Raw genomic sequence first — 24,527 nt, forward strand, 5'->3', positions numbered from 1 at the left:
CCCGCCCCTCACGCAAACCCCGCCCCTCACGCAAACTCCGCCCCTCACGCAAACTCCGCCCCCGACGCACGCCAAGCCCCGCCCCTCACGCAAACTCCGCCCCCGACGCACGCCAAGCCCCGCCCCTCACTCAAACTCCGCCCCCGACGCAAACTCCTCCCCCGACGCACACCAAGCTCCGCCCCTCACGCAAACTCCGCCCCCGACGCATGCCAAGCCCCGCCCCTCACGCAAACTCCGCCCCCGACGCAAACTCCGCCCGCGACGCACGCCAAGCCCCGCCCCTCACGCAAACTCCGCCCCCGACGCACGCCAAGCCCCGCCCCTCACGCATCGCACAGCGCATGCTCGCTCGGTGCTGCCGCCTAGTGACCAAATTTCGGTACTGCAGCGGCAGCGCCGCGCATGCGCAGTGCAGCGCCACGCCCCCTCCCCGGAACCGGCTGCCGGCAGCCGGTGTGCAGGGGCTGCTGTGAGCCGAGGGAGGAGCGGAGGCGTCGCCGGGCTGCGGCTGCACGGAGGGAGAAGGTGAGCGGGGCAGCGGGACGGACCGGCGGGTCCCGGGGAAAGCCCCGAGGAGGGCGGCGGCAGCGGTGCCGCCTCCGAGGAGAGGCGGGGGGGCGGCGGGGTCCGTGTCACAGAGGGGAGGGGGGCTGCCCGGAGCCGTGCGGCGGGGGGGGGGGGTGCGCGCCGTGTCGGAACCGGGCGGGGAGACCGTCCGGAGCCGCGCGGCGGGGGCTGCCCGGAGCCGGCGGGCGTCCGCGCCTTTCGGAGGTGGCTGAGGGGAGGCGGGGGCGGGGGGGGGGGGGGGCGCCAGCCCGGAGCCGCGCTGCGGAGCTCGGGGCTGCCGTCGCGGCTCGGCGGGGCTTTCGGGTGAGTCGGCTTTGGGGTGAGGGCACGGGACGGTGTCCCCGCAGGGTCAGGAAGCGTGGAAGGCTGCCTCCCGCGGCACGCCGGCAGTTGCAGTCTTGGGGCACGCGGCTGCTGGTCGGCCATATTGGCTCCCCGGAGCACGCCGGGAAGTGTAGTCTTACGGCACTCTAACGGCTGCCACGCGGCGCTTGCCAGTGCGTGCCGGGAGGCGTCGTTTTCGCGGACGTGGCTGCCGGACAGCCCGACTTGCTCTCGCAGGAGCGCGAGGTTGGGGTTTTTTTGCCGGTTTCGAGTGGTTTTCTGCAGGCTTCCAGCCGCTCCCGAGCAGCGGTGCGGCCGTGCTACGAGAGCGCGCGCGCGGCGAGGCGTTGCCCGGTGTCCCGAGACGAGCGCTACCGGTCGGACTCTCCGGAAGCCTGTCCGGCAGCCCCAGGCCGCCCCCGAGCCCTGGCGTGAAGGCGGCAAGCTGGCCCTCGCCTGTGCCGCTTTCTTCCTGAACAGGGGTGCTGGCGGCGGCGGCAGCGGCAGCAGCGCGGGGAAAGAGCGGCGTCTCCGGAAGCCCCTGCAGAAGGAGGAGGGTCTCCGGCCAGGGCCGACCTCCGGTAGTAACGGCCACTGCTTTTTCTTTCCCTCTCCCAGGCCGCGCTGAGGACGTGGTTGCCCGTCCCTCCCTTGGGGATGCCGTCGACTGCACCCGCCTCGCCTGTGCCTGGCCTGGCTCGCCTCGTGGCGTGGGGGCGAAAAGGGACAGGCGGCGGAGCGCTTACCGGCCGTGGACAGCAGCTGCCCTAAGGGAAGCTGGAATGGCCAGAGAAAGGTGAAGAAGAAGAAGAAGAGATGGAAGGCTCTCCGGCCGGCAGCTGCCTCCCGCTGCAGGCAAGAGAGCGCCTGCCTCGCCGGGTGAGGAAAGATCCCTCGTTGCGCTCCGCGGCAGGTCAGGCTGCCGACGGGCACCGCAGGGTCGCCACGCGTAATCCAAAGCACGGTGCGGCCGCGTACCGAGGGAGGCAGGGAGGCAGGCTACTCATCTAGGCAGACTCGTCTCCTCGGAGCTGTAAGACACCCGTGTATTCTCTTAGGCGGAGGACAGCCGAGCGACCGGAGCGACAGCAAAGGAAAGGCGGAGAGCGGGAGAAAGAAGCGTCTGCGCTGGCAAGCTCTCCCGGCAGCGCCGAGAGCCAGAGCTGCGGTGAGTCCTGGGCCCGCGGGGCCCCATCGCCTCTCCTCTGCGTCGCGGGCCCTCCTCTGCCCCCCTCGCTTTCCCACCCCGCTGTGGGGTTTTTTGGTTTGCTTTCTGCTCCCCGCTATGTTCTTTTTCCATCTCGCTCTGACGGGCTGCCTGTCCCCACCTTTTTTAGGTCCTCGCTCTCTCTGCCCCGTAGCCCGTGGCTATTGTTTCCTTCTCTCTCTCCCTGTCTCTCTGTCCGGCCCCCAGCCACTGTTTCTGCATTCCTCCCCCTCGGTCCTGTAGCCTGTCGGTATTTCTGCCATCTCTGGCTCTCTCTGTGCGGCTCCTCGTTCCTGTTGTTCGAGGTCTTCCTTCTCGGCTCCGTAGCGAGTCGTCGTGAGTCTCTCTCTTTCTCCGTCCCTCTTGAGCCTCTTCCCTGCCCCTCGTTTTGAAGGCCCGCCTCTCTGTCCCGGCACCCGTCGCTATGGTTCCTTTTTTCGGTCTGGCTCCGTCTCGCTCCCCGTCCCTGTTTTTCTAAAGTCTCCCCTCTCTGCCTCCTAGCCCGTCGGTACCTTTTTCTTTCCCCGTCGCGGTTCGTCTGGCTCCCTGTCCCTCTTTCTTTCTTCCTTCCTTCCTTCCTCCCTGTCTGCCCCGCAGCCCGTCCCTTCGTTCCTTTCTCCTTCCCTCTCTGTCCCTCTCCCGGTCCCCGGCTTTAAACTCTGCTTCTCTGCCCGGTAGCTCGCCACCGTCTTACCTTTCCCCGTCTCTCTCTCTGTCCAGCTCCCTCTCTCGAATCTTCAATTCCTCCCTGTCGCTGCAGAAGCCTGTCGGGACTTTTTCCCCTGCCCGGCTTGCCTCTCCCTGTCTCGCGATTCCTCCCTCTCTGCCCTCTTAGCCGCGACCGTTTTTATATTCTCCGTCTCTCTCTCTCGGTCCGCCTCGAGATCCCGATTGTTTTTTAAAGCGACCGAATCGTCGAGGTTGGCAGAGACCTTTACGATTATCGGGTGGAACCGCGAACCTGGCGCTGGCAAGTCCCCCTCTGCCCCGCAGCCCGTCCCTTCCCTTCCGACGGCCTCTTTCTCCACCTCCCTCTGTCCGGCTCCCGGCCCCTCTTTTCCACTTCCGCCCTCTGTACCCTGTGGCTTTCCCCCTCTTCTTTCTCTCTCTGTCTCTGTTTGAGGAGGAGCAGCTGCCGCCCCAGCGTTCGCACCCCGTTCACGGTGTCGCGCGCACGCTTCTTCTCGGGCGCGCTTCCTCCTCCTCCTCCTCCTTCGGGCTCGACCCGAGGCTTCCGGCAGCAGTCTCCGGGTGTCGGATTTTGTAAAATAATTAACGTAACTGAAAGGTGCAGCAGCGGGATCGGCCCGGGCGGGGCGCCTCCAAAGAGAGGGACCCCGAACAAAGAAATCCCGGGGCCGTTCCACGCTTGGGTCCCGGACACCCGCCCCTCGCGCGCTGTCCGCGCGTCCCTTAGTCCCGCGGTGACTTTTGGTCTGGGGTCTTCTACCGTCGTCTCGGATTCTTCTTCTGTATAGCTGTGGGCGGTGCGTTATTCCACAGGTGCTGCTGCGCCGATGCTCCGTACGTTCGCAGTAACGGGTAGAGCGGAAGGCTCCGTGGCCAGGGAAGAGCGGCACGGACGCGTTCCTGCTCGCTCCGTTGCACCGGAATTTTGACGGCTGGGTTCGGCCGCTAAATTGATGGCGCTACCGGAAGAAATTTCAGAGAAGTGAGTACTGTGCTTGTCTTTAATCTTTTAAAGTAATTTTTCTACGGGCGCCCGGTCCGTGGCTTAGATATTTGGTTTGCGGCGAAACAGACCCGGAACGTGGCTCCAAGTAGCGTTCCGATTCGCTGAAATTCCCCGTAGTCAGAGAGCAAGAATGGTGAATGTTGCTTGGCGGTTTGAAATCTCAGGCTTTCTCTGAAAGCTGACCTGCCAGAATGAGCCGAAAGCAGGCCGAACGCCAATAGGGATGCCGCAGAAAAGGTCCTCTTCTTGACAGGAGAAGAGCTTGGCGAAACGTCAGCGCCGTTTCCCGTAGGGCCTCCGACGTACCGGTTCGGCAAGCGTGGGCTTTGTGCGATTCCCTCGGGGACGATGGCGAACAAACCTTGTACGGCAGAGAGCATCTTAGCTTACTTTCCATCTCCTGCTCGGTTACTTGCAGAATATTTAATTTGGCGTCGCACGGACCCAGAGGGACGGGTCCCCAACTCATGCTGGTAGGGCAACCCCAGTACCAGCCGGTAAAATCGGAAAAGAGTGCGACGTTTTGAAACGTTTGCCTTGCGAGGAGAAGGGCCGTCTCTCGTTAGGCAACTGAATTCTGCGACCGATTTCCACGCCTCACGCGCGTGCGTGCGCGCACACGCGCCCCCCCACCCCACCCCCCCCAACAGGCAGGCTTTGAAGGAGGCAGTCCCTAAGGCAACGCGATCTAAAACGTGGAAGTTTTTTTTTCTATTTTTAATAGTTTCTTACGGATAGGAGGCTCGTGTGAGCGTTTAGCCTGTCCTGTCCTTAATTCTGAACCCACTGGCTGGTGCAGAAGGACGGTCGTGTGACAAAAACAGCATGAAATTTGTCCCTGTGCCGGCTGCGTCCCGTGGTAAAGGAGTACATCTGTTATTCCTGCGTGAAAGATGTTTGATGAGCGTACCGCATCGTCAGAGCTGCTCTTGGTCTGCCTGCAAGCCGTGGGTTATGATTTAGAAATACGTTCGCCTACCGTTCCTTAACTGTGTGGTTTTGGTTTTTATTTTTTCAAAGAAAGGGTGGCTTTTTCGTCGATCTCTTTGTGAGAGTATCAAATCAGGCGGCGGTAAATACGTAGAAGCAACTAGGCGTACTACGGCGTGTACCGGACAGCGTTGGCGTGCCGCTCTGCTAGCAGCGGAGAGCCAGATGAGGATGCCCGTGGTAAGTACTCGCTCTGCCTCCGGCTGAACGGAAAGATTCTCATGTGGAGGGTTCCTGGGCTTGTCTGTGTGATTAGCATTACTTTTTTTTTTTTTTTTTTTTTTTTTTAATATGAAACAGGGTCAGATAATTGTTGATGAGTGGGACTTTGCGTACTCCTTTAGGTAGTTTTTCGTACTGAACCTTAGATCAGTTACAAAACTTAATCTTTGTGCAGTTTACACGTTTTGTAGCAACTACAAAGACATTTATCCTGTAGGTAAGCTGAAAATAAAAATGCGGTTTCTCACCTGATTTTTCTTTCGGAGGAACGCTCGCCCCCAGCGGCTGGTTTTTTTTGCTAGTGTTGTCGGGGGGAAGGAACGGCGGCGCTTGCCTGATTTCTTCCCCTAGCCAGGGACCTGAAACTTTGTTTTCCTCAGCTGTTTCACTAGAAATTTACAAGTGTCGGTGGTCAACAGTGGCAGAGAATTGGGTGGCGTTTTCAATTTCAAAGGGAAGGAACGTGTTGATGTTAATTCTGTTACCAAAAGCGAAGTACCAGCTGCTTCCTCTTTCTAGATCTTCTCTCCTTTCGCCGTCCTCCCCGAGGGGTAACGTGGCCACGCCGTATACCTTTTCTGCTCTGGTACCGTTCGTTTGATACGCAGGAGCGCTGTGAAATAACTAGAAGGGCTACGGACAGACATCTGCCATCGTTGCGGCTGCCTTAAATCGTGTATTTGTCCCTTTAGCCCGTCATTTCCTTTCCGCTCAGTTGAGTTACGTGCAGCGTTAGGTTCCAGTCGAGAGCGGTGCCGCCGAACAACGCTCTGGGAGCGTGCGCGGAGGAGGGCGACCGAGATGGCGAGAGGTCTCCGAGGCAAGACTTAGGGGGAGCGGCTGAGGTCACTTGGTTTGTTCAGCTTGGAGAAGGGAAGGCCGAGGGGTGACCTCATCGCAGTCTACACCTTCCTCGAGGGGGACGGCGGAGGGGGAGGCGCTGACCTCCGCTCTCTCCGGTGACCGGCACTAGGACCCGAGGAAACGGGACGAAGCTGCGTCAGGGCAAGTTCAGACCGGACGTTGGGAAAAGGCTTTTCACTGAGAGGGCGGTCGGTCAGTCACGGAACAGGCTCCCCAGGGAAGCGGTCGCAGCCACCGAGCCTGTCAGGAGTTCAAGGAGCGTCTGAACGATGCTCTTAGTCGCACGGTTTAGTTTTAGGTAGTCCCGCGTGGAGCGGGGGCTTGGTCTCGGTGATCCGTATGGGTCCCTTCCAACTTGAGATACTCTATGATTCTGTGAAATCTTCTGGGTTAGAAACGACCTTATTGTAATAGAGAATTCGCTGAACGTGGCTTTGTGCAAGGACTGTCGTCTTAGAATATCTTTTTTTTTTTTCTTCCCCCCCCCCCCCAGATATGAGAAAAGCTCTGTCCAGAGATATGGAGACGAAATCAGTTGTACCTCACCCTGTGACACCGGAAGACATTGAGTAACTGTAAGCTGTGATGCTCAGTGAAATTACTAAGAGCGTTAAGTTTCCCGTGCCTTTGCTTTCACTCTCCCATTCTCTTGTCTTGCGGCACGTCGCATTTGTTGAGGCCGTGGAAGCGACACCGGGAGCGATGGGTTGTCAGAACCAGGTCCTCCTGCCCGTCGCTGGTTTTGCTTACCTTCGCCGTCTCTGTGTACCAGCCTGCGTCTCTCTCTCTCTCTGTTCCTCAATCCCTGTCCTCTCTTCTCTGTTCTGCTTTGTTTCGCTGCGTATGTCCCGTTCCCTGTCCCACCTTTATCCTTCCTTCCTTCTTCCTCGCCTTTTTCTTTGTCCTTTTGTCCTGCTCCCCGACCCTGTTTCTCGCTCCATCTGACCGTCCTTTTCCTGGCACCTTGGTGTCTCTGCTCCTTGCCCCCGTCTTTCTCTCCCCTCTGCCCAGTCCTCGTCTCCCTCTTTTGTCTCTCTGTCCCTCTGTCCTCCTTCTGCCTCTGCCCCTCTGTCCTGCTCCCTGCCCCTCTTGTTCTCACTCTGCCCCAGCGTCCCGCTCCCCGGTCCTCTTTCCCTCTGTTGCTCTCTCCTTTTATCTCTCCTTCTCCCTGCTCCCCAGCCCGGTTCTCTCACGCTCCCGCTTCCTTTTTTTATTCTCTGTTGCTCTGTCCTGCTCCCCGTGCCGCTGTCCCTCGCCGTACCTCTCGGTCCGGCTCCCTGCCCTTATTCTCTTTTCCTCCCTCGCCGTGGCGCTGCCCGCCCAGGGTCGTTTCTGCCTCTCTGTCCCGCTCCCCGTCCTGGTTTGTCGGTCGCCGTCCCGCTGCCTCTCTTCCTGCCGCTTCTTCCTCCCTCTCTGTCAGGCTCCCTGTCCCCGTCCTTCACTCGCCGTCCCTTTCCTTGCCTCGTGCTTTCTCGCTCGCCGCCGCCGCCCCCCCCCATCCAGCTGGCTGCCCCTTTTCTCCTCTCTTCTAGCGTCCTGCAGCTGGCTCCTCGGTTTTGGCGGCAGCCTGCACATAGCAGCCCAGCTCTCCAGCAGCCTGACGGACCGACCGTGTGTCTGTTCCACGCCGGACTGGCGAGCGTGGCTCCGGGTAGGACAGCCGAGGTGCCCCAGGGCCGGGCCCCGAGCCCCGGTGCGGAGTCTCTCCCGGAACCGGCTCTGTGTGTGACTGAATAAACGCTTGCGGTCTCTTTTGCCGTGCCGGCTGCGTTGGCGCTTCCTTTGGGGGGGGGGGGGGGGGGGGGGGCGAGGGGCCGTGATGGAGGGCGGGGGAGGAGGTGTGTGTGGGGGTATTAACGTATTCAACAAGGTCACATTGCTCGCATCCTCGGGATCCAAAAGTGATGCTTCTTGGCTCCGCCCCTGACCCATGCCAAACTCCGCGCCCCCCCCGCAAACTCCGCCCCCCCGCAAACTCCGCCCCTCACGCACACCAAGCCCCGCCCCTCATGGAAACTCCGCCCCCGGCGCAAACTCCGCCCTGATGCAAGCCAAGCCCCGCCCCTCAGGCAAACTCCGCCCTGATGCACGCCAAGCCCCCCTCACGCAAACTCCGCCCCCACACAAACTCTGACCCTGGCGCATGCCAAGCCCCGCCCCTCACGCAAACTCCGCCCCTCACGCAAACTCCGCCCTGACTTACGCCAAGCCCCGCCCCTCACTCAAACTCCGCCCTGATGCAAGCCAAGCCCCGCCCCTGATGTAAACTCCGCCCCCGGTGCAAACTCCGCCCTGATGCAAGCCAAGCCCCGCCCCTCACGCAAACTCCGCCCCCGGCGCAAACTCCGCCCCGACGCAAGCCAAGCCCCGCCCCTCACACAAACTCCGCCCCCCGACGCTAACTCCGCCCCTCACGCAAACTCCGCCCCCGACGCACGCCAAGCCCCGCCCCCGATGCAAACCCCGCCCCTCACGCAAACTCCGCCCCCGACGCACGCCAAGCCCCGCCCCTCACGCAAACTCCGCCCCCGACGCAAACTCCGCCCCTCACGCAAACTCCGCCCCCGACGCACGCCAAGCCCCGCCCCTCACGCAAACTCCTCCCCCGACGCACGCCAAGCCCCGCCCCTCACTCAAACTCCGCCCCTGATGGAATGCCAAGCCCCCCTCACGCAAACTCCGCCCCTGATGCACGCCAAGCCCCGCCCCTCACGCAAACTCCGCCCCCGACGCAAACTCCGCCCCTCACGCAAACTCCGCCCCTCACGCAAACTCCGCCCCTCACACAAACTCCGCCCCTCACTCAAACTCCGCCCCGACGCAAGCCAAGCCCCGCCCCTGATGTAAACTCCGCCCCCGGCGCAAACTCCGCCCCGATGCAAGCCAAGCCCCGCCCCTCACACAAACTCCGCCCCCCGACGCTAACTCCGCCCCTCACGCAAACTCCGCCCCGACGCACGCCAAGCCCCGCCCCCGACGCAAACTCCGCCCCTCACGCAAACTCCGCCCCTCATGCAAACCCCGCCCCTCACGCAAACTCCGCCCCCGACGCAAACTCCGCCCCTCACGCAAACTCCGCCCCCGACGCACGCCAAGCCCCGCCCCTCACGCAAACTCCGCCCCCGACGCAAACTCCTCCCCCGACGCACGCCAAGCCCCGCCCCTCACGCAAACTCCGCCCCTGACGCACGCCAAGCCCCGCTCCCGACGCAAACTCCGCCCCTCACGCAAACTCCGCCCCTCACGCAAACCCCGCCCCTCACGCAAACTCCGCCCCTCACGCAAACTCCGCCCCCGACGCACGCCAAGCCCCGCCCCTCACGCAAACTCCGCCCCCGACGCACGCCAAGCCCCGCCCCTCACTCAAACTCCGCCCCCGACGCAAACTCCTCCCCCGACGCACACCAAGCCCCGCCCCTCACGCAAACTCCGCCCCCGACGCATGCCAAGCCCCGCCCCTCACGCAAACTCCGCCCCCGACGCAAACTCCGCCCCCGACGCACGCCAAGCCCCGCCCCTCACGCAAACTCCGCCCCCGACGCACGCCAAGCCCCGCCCCTCACGCATCGCACAGCGCATGCTCGCTCGGTGCTGCCGCCTAGTGACCAAATTTCGGTACTGCAGCGGCAGCGCCGCGCATGCGCAGTGCAGCGCCACGCCCCCTCCCCGGAACCGGCTGCCGGCAGCCGGTGTGCAGGGGCTGCTGTGAGCCGAGGGAGGAGCGGAGGCGTCGCCGGGCTGCGGCTGCACGGAGGGAGAAGGTGAGCGGGGCAGCGGGACGGACCGGCGGGTCCCGGGGAAAGCCCCGAGGAGGGCGGCGGCAGCGGTGCCGCCTCCGAGGAGAGGCGGGGGGGCGGGGGGGCGGCGGGGTCCGTGTCACAGAGGGGAGGGGGGCTGCCCGGAGCCGTGCGGCGGGTGGGGGGGTGCGCGCCGTGTCGGAACCGGGCGGGGAGACCGTCCGGAGCCGCGCGGCGGGGGCTGCCCGGAGCCGGCGGGCGTCCGCGCCTTTCGGAGGTGGCTGAGGGGAGGCGGGGGCGGGGGCGGGGGGGGGGCGCCAGCCCGGAGCCGCGCTGCGGAGCTCGGGGCTGCCGTCGCGGCTCGGCGGGGCTTTCGGGTGAGTCGGCTTTGGGGTGAGGGCACGGGACGGTGTCCCCGCAGGGTCAGGAAGCGTGGAAGGCTGCCTCCCGCGGCACGCCGGCAGTTGCAGTCTTGGGGCACGCGGCTGCTGGTCGGCCATATTGGCTCCCCGGAGCACGCCGGGAAGTGTAGTCTTACGGCACTCTAACGGCTGCCACGCGGCGCTTGCCAGTGCGTGCCGGGAGGCGTCGTTTTCGCGGACGTGGCTGCCGGACAGCCCGACTTGCTCTCGCAGGAGCGCGAGGTTGGGGTTTTTTTGCCGGTTTCGAGTGGTTTTCTGCAGGCTTCCAGCCGCTCCCGAGCAGCGGTGCGGCCGTGCTACGAGAGCGCGCGCGCGGCGAGGCGTTGCCCGGTGTCCCGAGACGAGCGCTACCGGTCGGACTCTCCGGAAGCCTGTCCGGCAGCCCCAGGCCGCCCCCGAGCCCTGGCGTGAAGGCGGCAAGCTGGCCCTCGCCTGTGCCGCTTTCTTCCTGAACAGGGGTGCTGGCGGCGGCGGCAGCGGCAGCAGCAGCGCGGGGAAAGAGCGGCGTCTCCGGAAGCCCCTGCAGAAGGAGGAGGGTCTCCGGCCAGGGCCGACCTCCGGTAGTAACGGCCACTGCTTTTTCTTTCCCTCTCCCAGGCCGCGCTGAGGACGTGGTTGCCCGTCCCTCCCTTGGGGATGCCGTCGACTGCACCCGCCTCGCCTGTGCCTGGCCTGGCTCGCCTCGTGGCGTGGGGGCGAAAAGGGACAGGCGGCGGAGCGCTTACCGGCCGTGGACAGCAGCTGCCCTAAGGGAAGCTGGAATGGCCAGAGAAAGGTGAAGAAGAAGAAGAAGAGATGGAAGGCTCTCCGGCCGGCAGCTGCCTCCCGCTGCAGGCAAGAGAGCGCCTGCCTCGCCGGGTGAGGAAAGATCCCTCGTTGCGCTCCGCGGCAGGTCAGGCTGCCGACGGGCACCGCAGGGTCGCCACGCGTAATCCAAAGCACGGTGCGGCCGCGTACCGAGGGAGGCAGGCTACTCATCTAGGCAGACTCGTCTCCTCGGAGCTGTAAGACACCCGTGTATTCTCTTAGGCGGAGGACAGCCGAGCGACCGGAGCGACAGCAAAGGAAAGGCGGAGAGCGGGAGAAAGAAGCGTCTGCGCTGGCAAGCTCTCCCGGCAGCGCCGAGAGCCAGAGCTGCGGTGAGTCCTGGGCCCGCGGGGCCCCATCGCCTCTCCTCTGCGTCGCGGGCCCTCCTCTGCCCCCCTCGCTTTCCCACCCCGCTGTGGGGTTTTTTGGTTTGCTTTCTGCTCCCCGCTATGTTCTTTTTCCATCTCGCTCTGACGGGCTGCCTGTCCCCACCTTTTTTAGGTCCTCGCTCTCTCTGCCCCGTAGCCCGTGGCTATTGTTTCCTTCTCTCTCTCCCTGTCTCTCTGTCCGGCCCCCAGCCACTGTTTCTGCATTCCTCCCCCTCGGTCCTGTAGCCTGTCGGTATTTCTGCCATCTCTGGCTCTCTCTGTGCGGCTCCTCGTTCCTGTTGTTCGAGGTCTTCCTTCTCGGCTCCGTAGCGAGTCGTCGTGAGTCTCTCTCTTTCTCCGTCCCTCTTGAGCCTCTTCCCTGCCCCTCGTTTTGAAGGCCCGCCTCTCTGTCCCGGCACCCGTCGCTATGGTTCCTTTTTTCGGTCTGGCTCCGTCTCGCTCCCCGTCCCTGTTTTTCTAAAGTCTCCCCTCTCTGCCTCCTAGCCCGTCGGTACCTTTTTCTTTCCCCGTCGCGGTTCGTCTGGCTCCCTGTCCCTCTTTCTTTCTTCCTTCCTTCCTTCCTCCCTGTCTGCCCCGCAGCCCGTCCCTTCGTTCCTTTCTCCTTCCCTCTCTGTCCCTCTCCCGGTCCCCGGCTTTAAACTCTGCTTCTCTGCCCGGTAGCTCGCCACCGTCTTACCTTTCCCCGTCTCTCTCTCTGTCCAGCTCCCTCTCTCGAATCTTCAATTCCTCCCTGTCGCTGCAGAAGCCTGTCGGGACTTTTTCCCCTGCCCGGCTTGCCTCTCCCTGTCTCGCGATTCCTCCCTCTCTGCCCTCTTAGCCGCGACCGTTTTTATATTCTCCGTCTCTCTCTCTCGGTCCGCCTCGAGATCCCGATTGTTTTTTAAAGCGACCGAATCGTCGAGGTTGGCAGAGACCTTTACGATTATCGGGTGGAACCGCGAACCTGGCGCTGGCAAGTCCCCCTCTGCCCCGCAGCCCGTCCCTTCCCTTCCGACGGCCTCTTTCTCCACCTCCCTCTGTCCGGCTCCCGGCCCCTCTTTTCCACTTCCGCCCTCTGTACCCTGTGGCTTTCCCCCTCTTCTTTCTCTCTCTGTCTCTGTTTGAGGAGGAGCAGCTGCCGCCCCAGCGTTCGCACCCCGTTCACGGTGTCGCGCGCACGCTTCTTCTCGGGCGCGCTTCCTCCTCCTCCTCCTCCTTCGGGCTCGACCCGAGGCTTCCGGCAGCAGTCTCCGGGTGTCGGATTTTGTAAAATAATTAACGTAACTGAAAGGTGCAGCAGCGGGATCGGCCCGGGCGGGGCGCCTCCAAAGAGAGGGACCCCGAACAAAGAAATCCCGGGGCCGTTCCACGCTTGGGTCCCGGACACCCGCCCCTCGCGCGCTGTCCGCGCGTCCCTTAGTCCCGCGGTGACTTTTGGTCTGGGGTCTTCTACCGTCGTCTCGGATTCTTCTTCTGTATAGCTGTGGGCGGTGCGTTATTCCACAGGTGCTGCTGTGCCGATGCTCCGTACGTTCGCAGTAACGGGTAGAGCGGAAGGCTCCGTGGCCAGGGAAGAGCGGCACGGACGCGTTCCTGCTCGCTCCGTTGCACCGGAATTTTGACGGCTGGGTTCGGCCGCTAAATTGATGGCGCTACCGGAAGAAATTTCAGAGAAGTGAGTACTGTGCTTGTCTTTAATCTTTTAAAGTAATTTTTCTACGGGCGCCCGGTCCGTGGCTTAGATATTTGGTTTGCGGCGAAACAGACCCGGAACGTGGCTCCAAGTAGCGTTCCGATTCGCTGAAATTCCCCGTAGTCAGAGAGCAAGAATGGTGAATGTTGCTTGGCGGTTTGAAATCTCAGGCTTTCTCTGAAAGCTGACCTGCCAGAATGAGCCGAAAGCAGGCCGAACGCCAATAGGGATGCCGCAGAAAAGGTCCTCTTCTTGACAGGAGAAGAGCTTGGCGAAACGTCAGCGCCGTTTCCCGTAGGGCCTCCGACGTACCGGTTCGGCAAGCGTGGGCTTTGTGCGATTCCCTCGGGGACGATGGCGAACAAACCTTGTACGGCAGAGAGCATCTTAGCTTACTTTCCATCTCCTGCTCGGTTACTTGCAGAATATTTAATTTGGCGTCGCACGGACCCAGAGGGACGGGTCCCCAACTCATGCTGGTAGGGCAACCCCAGTACCAGCCGGTAAAATCGGAAAAGAGTGCGACGTTTTGAAACGTTTGCCTTGCGAGGAGAAGGGCCGTCTCTCGTTAGGCAACTGAATTCTGCGACCGATTTCCACGCCTCGCGCGCGTGCGTGCGCGCACACGCGCCCCCACCCCCCCCCCCCCCCCCCAACAGGCAGGCTTTGAAGGAGGCAGTCCCTAAGGCAACGCGATCTAAAACGTGGAAGTTTTTTTTTCTATTTTTAATAGTTTCTTACGGATAGGAGGCTCGTGTGAGCGTTTAGCCTGTCCTGTCCTTAATTCTGAACCCACTGGCTGGTGCAGAAGGACGGTCGTGTGACAAAAACAGCATGAAATTTGTCCCTGTGCCGGCTGCGTCCCGTGGTAAAGGAGTACATCTGTTATTCCTGCGTGAAAGATGTTTGATGAGCGTACCGCATCGTCAGAGCTGCTCTTGGTCTGCCTGCAAGCCGTGGGTTATGATTTAGAAATACGTTCGCCTACCGTTCCTTAACTGTGTGGTTTTGGTTTTTATTTTTTCAAAGAAAGGGTGGCTTTTTCGTCGATCTCTTTGTGAGAGTATCAAATCAGGCGGCGGTAAATACGTAGAAGCAACTAGGCGTACTACGGCGTGTACCGGACAGCGTTGGCGTGCCGCTCTGCTAGCAGCGGAGAGCCAGATGAGGATGCCCGTGGTAAGTACTCGCTCTGCCTCCGGCTGAACGGAAAGATTCTCATGTTGAGGGTTCCTGGGCTTGTCTGTGTGATTAGCATTACTTTTTTTTTTTTTTTTTTTTTTTTTAATATGAAACAGGGTCAGATAATTGTTGATGAGTGGGACTTTGCGTACTCCTTTAGGTAGTTTTTCGTACTGAACCTTAGATCAGTTACAAAACTTAATCTTTGTGCAGTTTACACGTTTTGTAGCAACTACAAAGACATTTATCCTGTAGGTAAGCTGAAAATAAAAATGCGGTTTCTCACCTGATTTTTCTTTCGGAGGAACGCTCGCCCCCAGCGGCTGGTTTTTTTTGCTAGTGTTGTCGGGGGGAAGGAACGGCGGCGCTTGCCTGATTTCTTCCCCTAGCCAGGGACCTGAAACTTTGTTTTCCTCAGCTGTTTCACTAGAAATTTACAAGTGTCGGTGGTCAACAGTGGCAGAGAATTGGGTGGCGTTTTCAATTTCAAAGGGAAGGAACGTGTTGATGTTAATTCTGTTACCAAAAGCGAAGTACCAGCTGCTTCCTCTTTCTAGATCTTCTCTCCTTTCGCCGTCCTCCCCGAGGGGTAACGTGGCCACGCCGTATACCTTTTCTGCTCTGGTACCGTTCGTTTGATACGCAGGAGCGCTGTGAAATAACTAGAAGGGCTACGGACAGACATCTGCCATCGTTGCGGCTGCCTTAAATCGTGTATTTGTCCCTTTAGCCCGTCATTTCCTTTCCGCTCAGTTGAGTTACGTGCAGCGTTAGGTTCCAGTCGAGAGCGGTGCCGCCGAACAACGCTCTGGGAGCGTGCGCGGAGGAGGGCGACCGAGATGGCGAGAGGTCTCCGAGGCAAGACTTAGGGGGAGCGGCTGAGGTCACTTGGTTTGTTCAGCTTGGAGAAGGGAAGGCCGAGGGGTGACCTCATCGCAGTCTACACCTTCCTCGAGGGGGACGGCGGAGGGGGAGGCGCTGACCTCCGCTCTCTCCGGTGACCGGCACTAGGACCCGAGGAAACGGGACGAAGCTGCGTCAGGGCAAGTTCAGACCGGACGTTGGGAAAAGGCTTTTCACTGAGAGGGCGGTCGGTCAGTCACGGAACAGGCTCCCCAGGGAAGCGGTCGCAGCCACCGAGCCTGTCAGGAGTTCAAGGAGCGTCTGAACGATGCTCTTAGTCGCACGGTTTAGTTTTAGGTAGTCCCGCGTGGAGCGGGGGCTTGGTCTCGGTGATCCGTATGGGTCCCTTCCAACTTGAGATACTCTATGATTCTGTGAAATCTTCTGGGTTAGAAACGACCTTATTGTAATAGAGAATTCGCTGAACGTGGCTTTGTGCAAGGACTGTCGTCTTAGAATATCTTTTTTTTTTTTTTTCCCCCCCCCCCCCCAGATATGAGAAAAGCTCTGTCCAGAGATATGGAGACGAAATCAGTTGTACCTCACCCTGTGACACCGGAAGACATTGAGTAACTGTAAGCTGTGATGCTCAGTGAAATTACTAAGAGCGTTAAGTTTCCCGTGCCTTTGCTTTCACTCTCCCATTCTCTTGTCTTGCGGCACGTCGCATTTGTTGAGGCCGTGGAAGCGACACCGGGAGCGATGGGTTGTCAGAACCAGGTCCTCCTGCCCGTCGCTGGTTGTGCTTACCTTCGCCGTCTCTGTGTACCAGCCTGCGTCTCTCTCTCTCTCTGTTCCTCAATCCCTGTCCTCTCTTCTCTGTTCTGCTTTGTTTCGCTGCGTATGTCCCGTTCCCTGTCCCACCTTTATCCTTCCTTCCTTCTTCCTCGCCTTTTTCTTTGTCCTTTTGTCCTGCTCCCCGACCCTGTTTCTCGCTCCATCTGACCGTCCTTTTCCTGGCACCTTGGTGTCTCTGCTCCTTGCCCCCGTCTTTCTCTCCCCTCTGCCCAGTCCTCGTCTCCCTCTTTTGTCTCTCTGTCCCTCTGTCCTCCTTCTGCCTCTGCCCCTCTGTCCTGCTCCCTGCCCCTCTTGTTCTCACTCTGCCCCAGCGTCCCGCTCCCCGGTCCTCTTTCCCTCTGTTGCTCTCTCCTTTTATCTCTCCTTCTCCCTGCTCCCCAGCCCGGTTCTCTCACGCTCCCGCTTCCTTTTTTTATTCTCTGTTGCTCTGTCCTGCTCCCCGTGCCGCTGTCCCTCGCCGTACCTCTCGGTCCGGCTCCCTGCCCTTATTCTCTTTTCCTCCCTCGCCGTGGCGCTGCCCGCCCAGGGTCGTTTCTGCCTCTCTGTCCCGCTCCCCGTCCTGGTTTGTCGGTCGCCGTCCCGCTGCCTCTCTTCCTGCCGCTTCTTCCTCCCTCTCTGTCAGGCTCCCTGTCCCCGTCCTTCACTCGCCGTCCCTTTCCTTGCCTCGTGCTTTCTCGCTCGCCGCCGCCGCCCCCCCCATCCAGCTGGCTGCCCCTTTTCTCCTCTCTTCTAGCGTCCTGCAGCTGGCTCCTCGGTTTTGGCGGCAGCCTGCACATAGCAGCCCAGCTCTCCAGCAGCCTGACGGACCGACCGTGTGTCTGTTCCACGCCGGACTGGCGAGCGTGGCTCCGGGTAGGACAGCCGAGGTGCCCCAGGGCCGGGCCCCGAGCCCCGGTGCGGAGTCTCTCCCGGAACCGGCTCTGTGTGTGACTGAATAAACGCTTGCGGTCTCTTTTGCCGTGCCGGCTGCGTTGGCGCTTCCTTTGCGGGGGGGGGGGGCGAGGGGCCGTGATGGAGGGCGGGGGAGGAGGTGTGTGTGGGGGTATTAACGTATTCAACAAGGTCACATTGCTCGCATCCTCGGGATCCAAAAGTGATGCTTCTTGGCTCCGCCCCTGACCCATGCCAAACTCCGGGCCCCCCCCCGCAAACTCCGCCCCCCCGCAAACTCCGCCCCTCACGCACACCAAGCCCCGCCCCTCATGGAAACTCCGCCCCCGGCGCAAACTCCGCCCTGATGCAAGCCAAGCCCCGCCCCTCAGGCAAACTCCGCCCTGATGCACGCCAAGCCCCCCTCACGCAAACTCCGCCCCCACACAAACTCTGACCCTGGCGCACGCCAAGCCCCGCCCCTCACGCAAACTCCGCCCCTCACGCAAACTCCGCCCTGACTTACACCAAGCCCCGCCCCTCACTCAAACTCCGCCCCCGACGCACGCCAAGCCCCGCCCCTCACGCAAACTCCGCCCCCGGCGCAAACTCCGCCCCGATGCAAGCCAAGCCCCGCCCCTCACACAAACTCCGCCCCCCGACGCTAACTCCGCCCCTCACGCAAACTCCGCCCCTCATGCAAACCCCGCCCCTCACGCAAACTCCGACCCCGACGCAAACTCCGCCCCTCACGCAAACTCCGACCCCGACGCACGCCAAGCCCCGCCCCTCACGCAAACTCCGCCCCCGACGCAAACTCCTCCCCCGACGCACGCCAAGCCCCGCCCCTCACGCAAACTCCGCCCCTGACGCACGCCAAGCCCCGCCCCCGACGCAAACTCCGCCCCTCACGCAAACTCCGCCCCTCACGCAAACCCCGCCCCTCACGCAAACTCCGCCCCTCACGCAAACTCCGCCCCCGACGCACGCCAAGCCCCGCCCCTCACGCAAACTCCGCCCCCGACGCACGCCAAGCCCCGCCCCTCACGCAAACTCCGCCCCCGACGCAAACTCCTCCCCCGACGCACACCAAGCTCCGCCCCTCACGCAAACTCCGCCCCCGACGCATGCCAAGCCCCGCCCCTCACGCAAACTCCGCCCCCGACGCAAACTCCGCCCGCGACGCACGCCAAGCCCCGCCCCTCACGCAAACTCCGCCCCCGACGCACGCCAAGCCCCGCCCCTCACGCATCGCACAGCGCATGCTCGCTCGGTGCTGCCGCCTAGTGACCAACTTTCGGTACTGCAGCGGCAGCGCCGCGCATGCGCAGTGCAGCGCCACGCCCCCTCCCCGGAACCGGCTGCCGGCAGCCGGTGTGCAGGGGCTGCTGTGAGCCGAGGGAGGAGCGGAGGCGTCGCCGGGCTGCGGCTGCACGGAGGGAGAAGGTGAGCGGGGCAGCGGGACGGACCGGCGGGTCCCGGGGAAAGCCCCGAGGAGGGCGGCGGCAGCGGTGCCGCCTCCGAGGAGAGGCGGGGGGGGCGGCGGGGTCCGTGTCACAGAGGGGAGGGGGGCTGCCCGGAGCCGTGCGGCGGGTGGGGGGGGTGCGCGCCGTGTCGGAACCGGGCGGGGAGACCGTCCGGAGCCGCGCGGCGGGGGCTGCCCGGAGCCGGCGGGCGTCCGCGCCTTTCGGAGGTGGCTGAGGGGAGGCGGGGGCGGGGGCGGGGGGGGGGGCGCCAGCCCGGAGCCGCGCTGCGGAGCTCGGGGCTGCCGTCGCGGCTCGGCGGGGCTTTCGGGTGAGTCGGCGTTGGGGTGAGGGCACGGGACGGTGTCCCCCCAGGGTCAGGAAGCGTGGAAGGCTGCCTCCCGCGGCACGCCGGCAGTTGCAGTCTTGGGGCACGCGGCTGCTGGTCGGCCATATTGGCTCCCCGGAGCACGCCGGGAAGTGTAGTCTTACGGCACTCTAATGGCTGCCACGCGGCGCTTGCCAGTGCGTGCCGGGAGGCGTCGTTTTCGCGGACGTGGCTGCCGGACAGCCCGACTTGCTCTCGCAGGAGCGCGAGGTTGGGGTTTTTTTGCCGGTTTCGAGTGGTTTTCTGCAGGCTTCCAGCCGCTCCCGAGCAGCGGTGCGGCCGTGCTACGAGAGCGCGCGCGCGGCGAGGCGTTGCCCGGTGTCCCGAGACGAGCGCTACCGGTCGGACTCTCCGGAAGCCTGTCCGGCAGCCCCAGGCCGCCCCCGAGCCCTGGCGTGAAGGCGGCAAGCTGGCCCTCGCCTGTGCCGCTTTCTTCCTGAACAGGGGTGCTGGCGGCGGCGGCAGCGGCAGCAGCGCGGGGAAAGAGCGGCGTCTCCGGAAGCCCCTGCAGAAGGAGGAGGGTCTCCGGCCAGGGCCGACCTCCGGTAGTAACGGCCACTGCTTTTTCTTTCCCTCTCCCAGGCCGCGCTGAGGACGTGGTTGCCCGTCCCTCCCTTGGGGATGCCGTCGACTGCACCCGCCTCGCCTGTGCCTGGCCTGGCTCGCCTCGTGGCGTGGGGGCGAAAAGGGACAGGCGGCGGAGCGCTTACCGGCCGTGGACAGCAGCTGCCCTAAGGGAAGCTGGAATGGCCAGAGAAAGGTGAAGAAGAAGAAGAAGAGATGGAAGGCTCTCCGGCCGGCAGCTGCCTCCCGCTGCAGGCAAGAGAGCGCCTGCCTCGCCGGGTGAGGAAAGATCCCTCGTTGCGCTCCGCGGCAGGTCAGGCTGCCGACGGGCACCGCAGGGTCGCCACGCGTAATCCAAAGCACGGTGCGGCCGCGTACCGAGGGAGGCAGGGAGGCAGGCTACTCATCTAGGCAGACTCGTCTCCTCGGAGCTGTAAGACACCCGTGTATTCTCTTAGGCGGAGGACAGCCGAGCGACCGGAGCGACAGCAAAGGAAAGGCGGAGAGCGGGAGAAAGAAGCGTCTGCGCTGGCAAGCTCTCCCGGCAGCGCCGAGAGCCAGAGCTGCGGTGAGTCCTGGGCCCGCGGGGCCCCATCGCCTCTCCTCTGCGTCGCGGGCCCTCCTCTGCCCCCCTCGCTTTCCCACCCCGCTGTGGGGTTTTTTGGTTTGCTTTCTGCTCCCCGCTATGTTCTTTTTCCATCTCGCTCTGACGGGCTGCCTGTCCCCACCTTTTTTAGGTCCTCGCTCTCTCTGCCCCGTAGCCCGTGGCTATTGTTTCCTTCTCTCTCTCCCTGTCTCTCTGTCCGGCCCCCAGCCACTGTTTCTGCATTCCTCCCCCTCGGTCCTGTAGCCTGTCGGTATTTCTGCCATCTCTGGCTCTCTCTGTGCGGCTCCTCGTTCCTGTTGTTCGAGGTCTTCCTTCTCGGCTCCGTAGCGAGTCGTCGTGAGTCTCTCTCTTTCTCCGTCCCTCTTGAGCCTCTTCCCTGCCCCTCGTTTTGAAGGCCCGCCTCTCTGTCCCGGCACCCGTCGCTATGGTTCCTTTTTTCGGTCTGGCTCCGTCTCGCTCCCCGTCCCTGTTTTTCTAAAGTCTCCCCTCTCTGCCTCCTAGCCCGTCGGTACCTTTTTCTTTCCCCGTCGCGGTTCGTCTGGCTCCCTGTGCCTCTTTCTTTCTTCCTTCCTTCCTTCCTCCCTGTCTGCCCCGCAGCCCGTCCCTTCGTTCCTTTCTCCTTCCCTCTCTGTCCCTCTCCCGGTCCCCGGCTTTAAACTCTGCTTCTCTGCCCGGTAGCTCGCCACCGTCTTACCTTTCCCCGTCTCTCTCTCTGTCCAGCTCCCTCTCTCGAATCTTCAATTCCTCCCTGTCGCTGCAGAAGCCTGTCGGGACTTTTTCCCCTGCCCGGCTTGCCTCTCCCTGTCTCGCGATTCCTCCCTCTCTGCCCTCTTAGCCGCGACCGTTTTTATATTCTCCGTCTCTCTCTCTCGGTCCGCCTCGAGATCCCGATTGTTTTTTAAAGCGACCGAATCGTCGAGGTTGGCAGAGACCTTTACGATTATCGGGTGGAACCGCGAACCTGGCGCTGGCAAGTCCCCCTCTGCCCCGCAGCCCGTCCCTTCCCTTCCGACGGCCTCTTTCTCCACCTCCCTCTGTCCGGCTCCCGGCCCCTCTTTTCCACTTCCGCCCTCTGTACCCTGTGGCTTTCCCCCTCTTCTTTCTCTCTCTGTCTCTGTTTGAGGAGGAGCAGCTGCCGCCCCAGCGTTCGCACCCCGTTCACGGTGTCGCGCGCACGCTTCTTCTCGGGCGCGCTTCCTCCTCCTCCTCCTCCTTCGGGCTCGACCCGAGGCTTCCGGCGGCAGCAGTCTCCGGGTGTCGGATTTTGTAAAATAATTAACGTAACTGAAAGGTGCAGCAGCGGGATCGGCCCGGGCGGGGCGCCTCCAAAGAGAGGGACCCCGAACAAAGAAATCCCGGGGCCGTTCCACGCTTGGGTCCCGGACACCCGCCCCTCGCGCGCTGTCCGCGCGTCCCTTAGTCCCGCGGTGACTTTTGGTCTGGGGTCTTCTACCGTCGTCTCGGATTCTTCTTCTGTATAGCTGTGGGCGGTGCGTTATTCCACAGGTGCTGCTGTGCCGATGCTCCGTACGTTCGCAGTAACGGGTAGAGCGGAAGGCTCCGTGGCCAGGGAAGAGCGGCACGGACGCGTTCCTGCTCGCTCCGTTGCACCGGAATTTTGACGGCTGGGTTCGGCCGCTAAATTGATGGCGCTACCGGAAGAAATTTCAGAGAAGTGAGTACTGTGCTTGTCTTTAATCTTTTAAAGTAATTTTTCTACGGGCGCCCGGTCCGTGGCTTAGATATTTGGTTTGCGGCGAAACAGACCCGGAACGTGGCTCCAAGTAGCGTTCCGATTCGCTGAAATTCCCCGTAGTCAGAGAGCAAGAATGGTGAATGTTGCTTGGCGGTTTGAAATCTCAGGCTTTCTCTGAAAGCTGACCTGCCAGAATGAGCCGAAAGCAGGCCGAACGCCAATAGGGATGCCGCAGAAAAGGTCCTCTTCTTGACAGGAGAAGAGCTTGGCGAAACGTCAGCGCCGTTTCCCGTAGGGCCTCCGACGTACCGGTTCGGCAAGCGTGGGCTTTGTGCGATTCCCTCGGGGACGATGGCGAACAAACCTTGTACGGCAGAGAGCATCTTAGCTTACTTTCCATCTCCTGCTCGGTTACTTGCAGAATATTTAATTTGGCGTCGCACGGACCCAGAGGGACGGGTCCCCAACTCATGCTGGTAGGGCAACCCCAGTACCAGCCGGTAAAATCGGAAAAGAGTGCGACGTTTTGAAACGTTTGCCTTGCGAGGAGAAGGGCCGTCTCTCGTTAGGCAACTGAATTCTGCGACCGATTTCCACGCCTCACGCGCGTGCGTGCGCGCACACGCGCCCCCCCCACCCCCCCCCCCCCCAACAGGCAGGCTTTGAAGGAGGCAGTCCCTAAGGCAACGCGATCTAAAACGTGGAAGTTTTTTTTTCTATTTTTAATAGTTTCTTACGGATAGGAGGCTCGTGTGAGCGTTTAGCCTGTCCTGTCCTTAATTCTGAACCCACTGGCTGGTGCAGAAGGACGGTCGTGTGACAAAAACAGCATGAAATTTGTCCCTGTGCCGGCTGCGTCCCGTGGTAAAGGAGTACATCTGTTATTCCTGCGTGAAAGATGTTTGATGAGCGTACCGCATCGTCAGAGCTGCTCTTGGTCTGCCTGCAAGCCGTGGGTTATGATTTAGAAATACGTTCGCCTACCGTTCCTTAACTGTGTGGTTTTGGTTTTTATTTTTTCAAAGAAAGGGTGGCTTTTTCGTCGATCTCTTTGTGAGAGTATCAAATCAGGCGGCGGTAAATACGTAGAAGCAACTAGGCGTACTACGGCGTGTACCGGACAGCGTTGGCGTGCCGCTCTGCTAGCAGCGGAGAGCCAGATGAGGATGCCCGTGGTAAGTACTCGCTCTGCCTCCGGCTGAACGGAATGATTCTCATGTGGAGGGTTCCTGGGCTTGTCTGTGTGATTAGCATTAATTTTTTTTTTTTTTTTTTTTTTTTTAATATGAAACAGGGTCAGATAATTGTTGATGAGTGGGACTTTGCGTACTCCTTTAGGTAGTTTTTCGTACTGAACCTTAGATCAGTTACAAAACTTAATCTTTGTGCAGTTTACACGTTTTGTAGCAACTACAAAGACATTTATCCTGTAGGTAAGCTGAAAATAAAAATGCGGTTTCTCACCTGATTTTTCTTTCGGAGGAACGCTCGCCCCCAGCGGCTGGTTTTTTTTGCTAGTGTTGTCGGGGGGAAGGAACGGCGGCGCTTGCCTGATTTCTTCCCCTAGCCAGGGACCTGAAACTTTGTTTTCCTCAGCTGTTTCACTAGAAATTTACAAGTGTCGGTGGTCAACAGTGGCAGAGAATTGGGTGGCGTTTTCAATTTCAAAGGGAAGGAACGTGTTGATGTTAATTCTGTTACCAAAAGCGAAGTACCAGCTGCTTCCTCTTTCTAGATCTTCTCTCCTTTCGCCGTCCTCCCCGAGGGGTAACGTGGCCACGCCGTATACCTTTTCTGCTCTGGTACCGTTCGTTTGATACGCAGGAGCGCTGTGAAATAACTAGAAGGGCTACGGACAGACATCTGCCATCGTTGCGGCTGCCTTAAATCGTGTATTTGTCCCTTTAGCCCGTCATTTCCTTTCCGCTCAGTTGAGTTACGTGCAGCGTTAGGTTCCAGTCGAGAGCGGTGCCGCCGAACAACGCTCTGGGAGCGTGCGCGGAGGAGGGCGACCGAGATGGCGAGAGGTCTCCGAGGCAAGACTTAGGGGGAGCGGCTGAGGTCACTTGGTTTGTTCAGCTTGGAGAAGGGAAGGCCGAGGGGTGACCTCATCGCAGTCTACACCTTCCTCGAGGGGGACGGCGGAGGGGGAGGCGCTGACCTCCGCTCTCTCCGGTGACCGGCACTAGGACCCGAGGAAACGGGACGAAGCTGCGTCAGGGCAAGTTCAGACCGGACGTTGGGAAAAGGCTTTTCACTGAGAGGGCGGTCGGTCAGTCACGGAACAGGCTCCCCAGGGAAGCGGTCGCAGCCACCGAGCCTGTCAGGAGTTCAAGGAGCGTCTGAACGATGCTCTTAGTCGCACGGTTTAGTTTTAGGTAGTCCCGCGTGGAGCGGGGGCTTGGTCTCGGTGATCCGTATGGGTCCCTTCCAACTTGAGATACTCTATGATTCTGTGAAATCTTCTGGGTTAGAAACGACCTTATTGTAATAGAGAATTCGCTGAACGTGGCTTTGTGCAAGGACTGTCGTCTTATAATATTTTTTTTTTTTTTTTCCCCCCCCCCCCCAGATATGAGAAAAGCTCTGTCCAGAGATATGGAGACGAAATCAGTTGTACCTCACCCTGTGACACCGGAAGACATTGAGTAACTGTAAGCTGTGATGCTCAGTGAAATTACTAAGAGCGTTAAGTTTCCCGTGCCTTTGCTTTCACTCTCCCATTCTCTTGTCTTGCGGCACGTCGCATTTGTTGAGGCCGTGGAAGCGACACCGGGAGCGATGGGTTGTCAGAACCAGGTCCTCCTGCCCGTCGCTGGTTTTGCTTACCTTCGCCGTCTCTGTGTACCAGCCTGCGTCTCTCTCTCTCTCTGTTCCTCAATCCCTGTCCTCTCTTCTCTGTTCTGCTTTGTTTCGCTGCGTATGTCCCGTTCCCTGTCCCACCTTTATCCTTCCTTCCTTCTTCCTCGCCTTTTTCTTTGTCCTTTTGTCCTGCTCCCCGACCCTGTTTCTCGCTCCATCTGACCGTCCTTTTCCTGGCACCTTGGTGTCTCTGCTCCTTGCCCCCGTCTTTCTCTCCCCTCTGCCCAGTCCTCGTCTCCCTCTTTTGTCTCTCTGTCCCTCTGTCCTCCTTCTGCCTCTGCCCCTCTGTCCTGC

General features: G+C 61.2%; 3 long non-coding RNA genes across 3 annotated transcripts; all 3 read left to right on the forward strand.

The window, feature by feature from the left end:
* Positions 1–3,443: 3,443 nt before the first annotated feature.
* On the forward strand, positions 3,444–6,441 carry LOC129201234 (uncharacterized). The gene is made up of 3 exons (XR_008575312.1): positions 3,444–3,773; positions 4,818–4,967; positions 6,367–6,441. It is a non-coding gene; the product is annotated as an uncharacterized LOC129201234 (long non-coding RNA).
* Positions 6,442–12,774: 6,333 nt separating this feature from the next.
* LOC129201237 (uncharacterized) lies at positions 12,775–15,553 on the forward strand. Its single transcript, XR_008575314.1, has 3 exons — positions 12,775–12,882; positions 13,930–14,079; positions 15,479–15,553. It is a non-coding gene; the product is annotated as an uncharacterized LOC129201237 (long non-coding RNA).
* A 5,689-nt stretch (positions 15,554–21,242) lies between these two features.
* Positions 21,243–24,018, forward strand: LOC129201236 (uncharacterized). Its single transcript, XR_008575313.1, has 3 exons — positions 21,243–21,350; positions 22,397–22,546; positions 23,944–24,018. It is a non-coding gene; the product is annotated as an uncharacterized LOC129201236 (long non-coding RNA).
* Positions 24,019–24,527: the final 509 nt, after the last annotated feature.

Source organism: Grus americana, unplaced genomic scaffold (genome assembly GCF_028858705.1).
Source record: "Grus americana isolate bGruAme1 unplaced genomic scaffold, bGruAme1.mat scaffold_881, whole genome shotgun sequence".
Taxonomy (NCBI): domain Eukaryota; kingdom Metazoa; phylum Chordata; class Aves; order Gruiformes; family Gruidae; genus Grus; species Grus americana.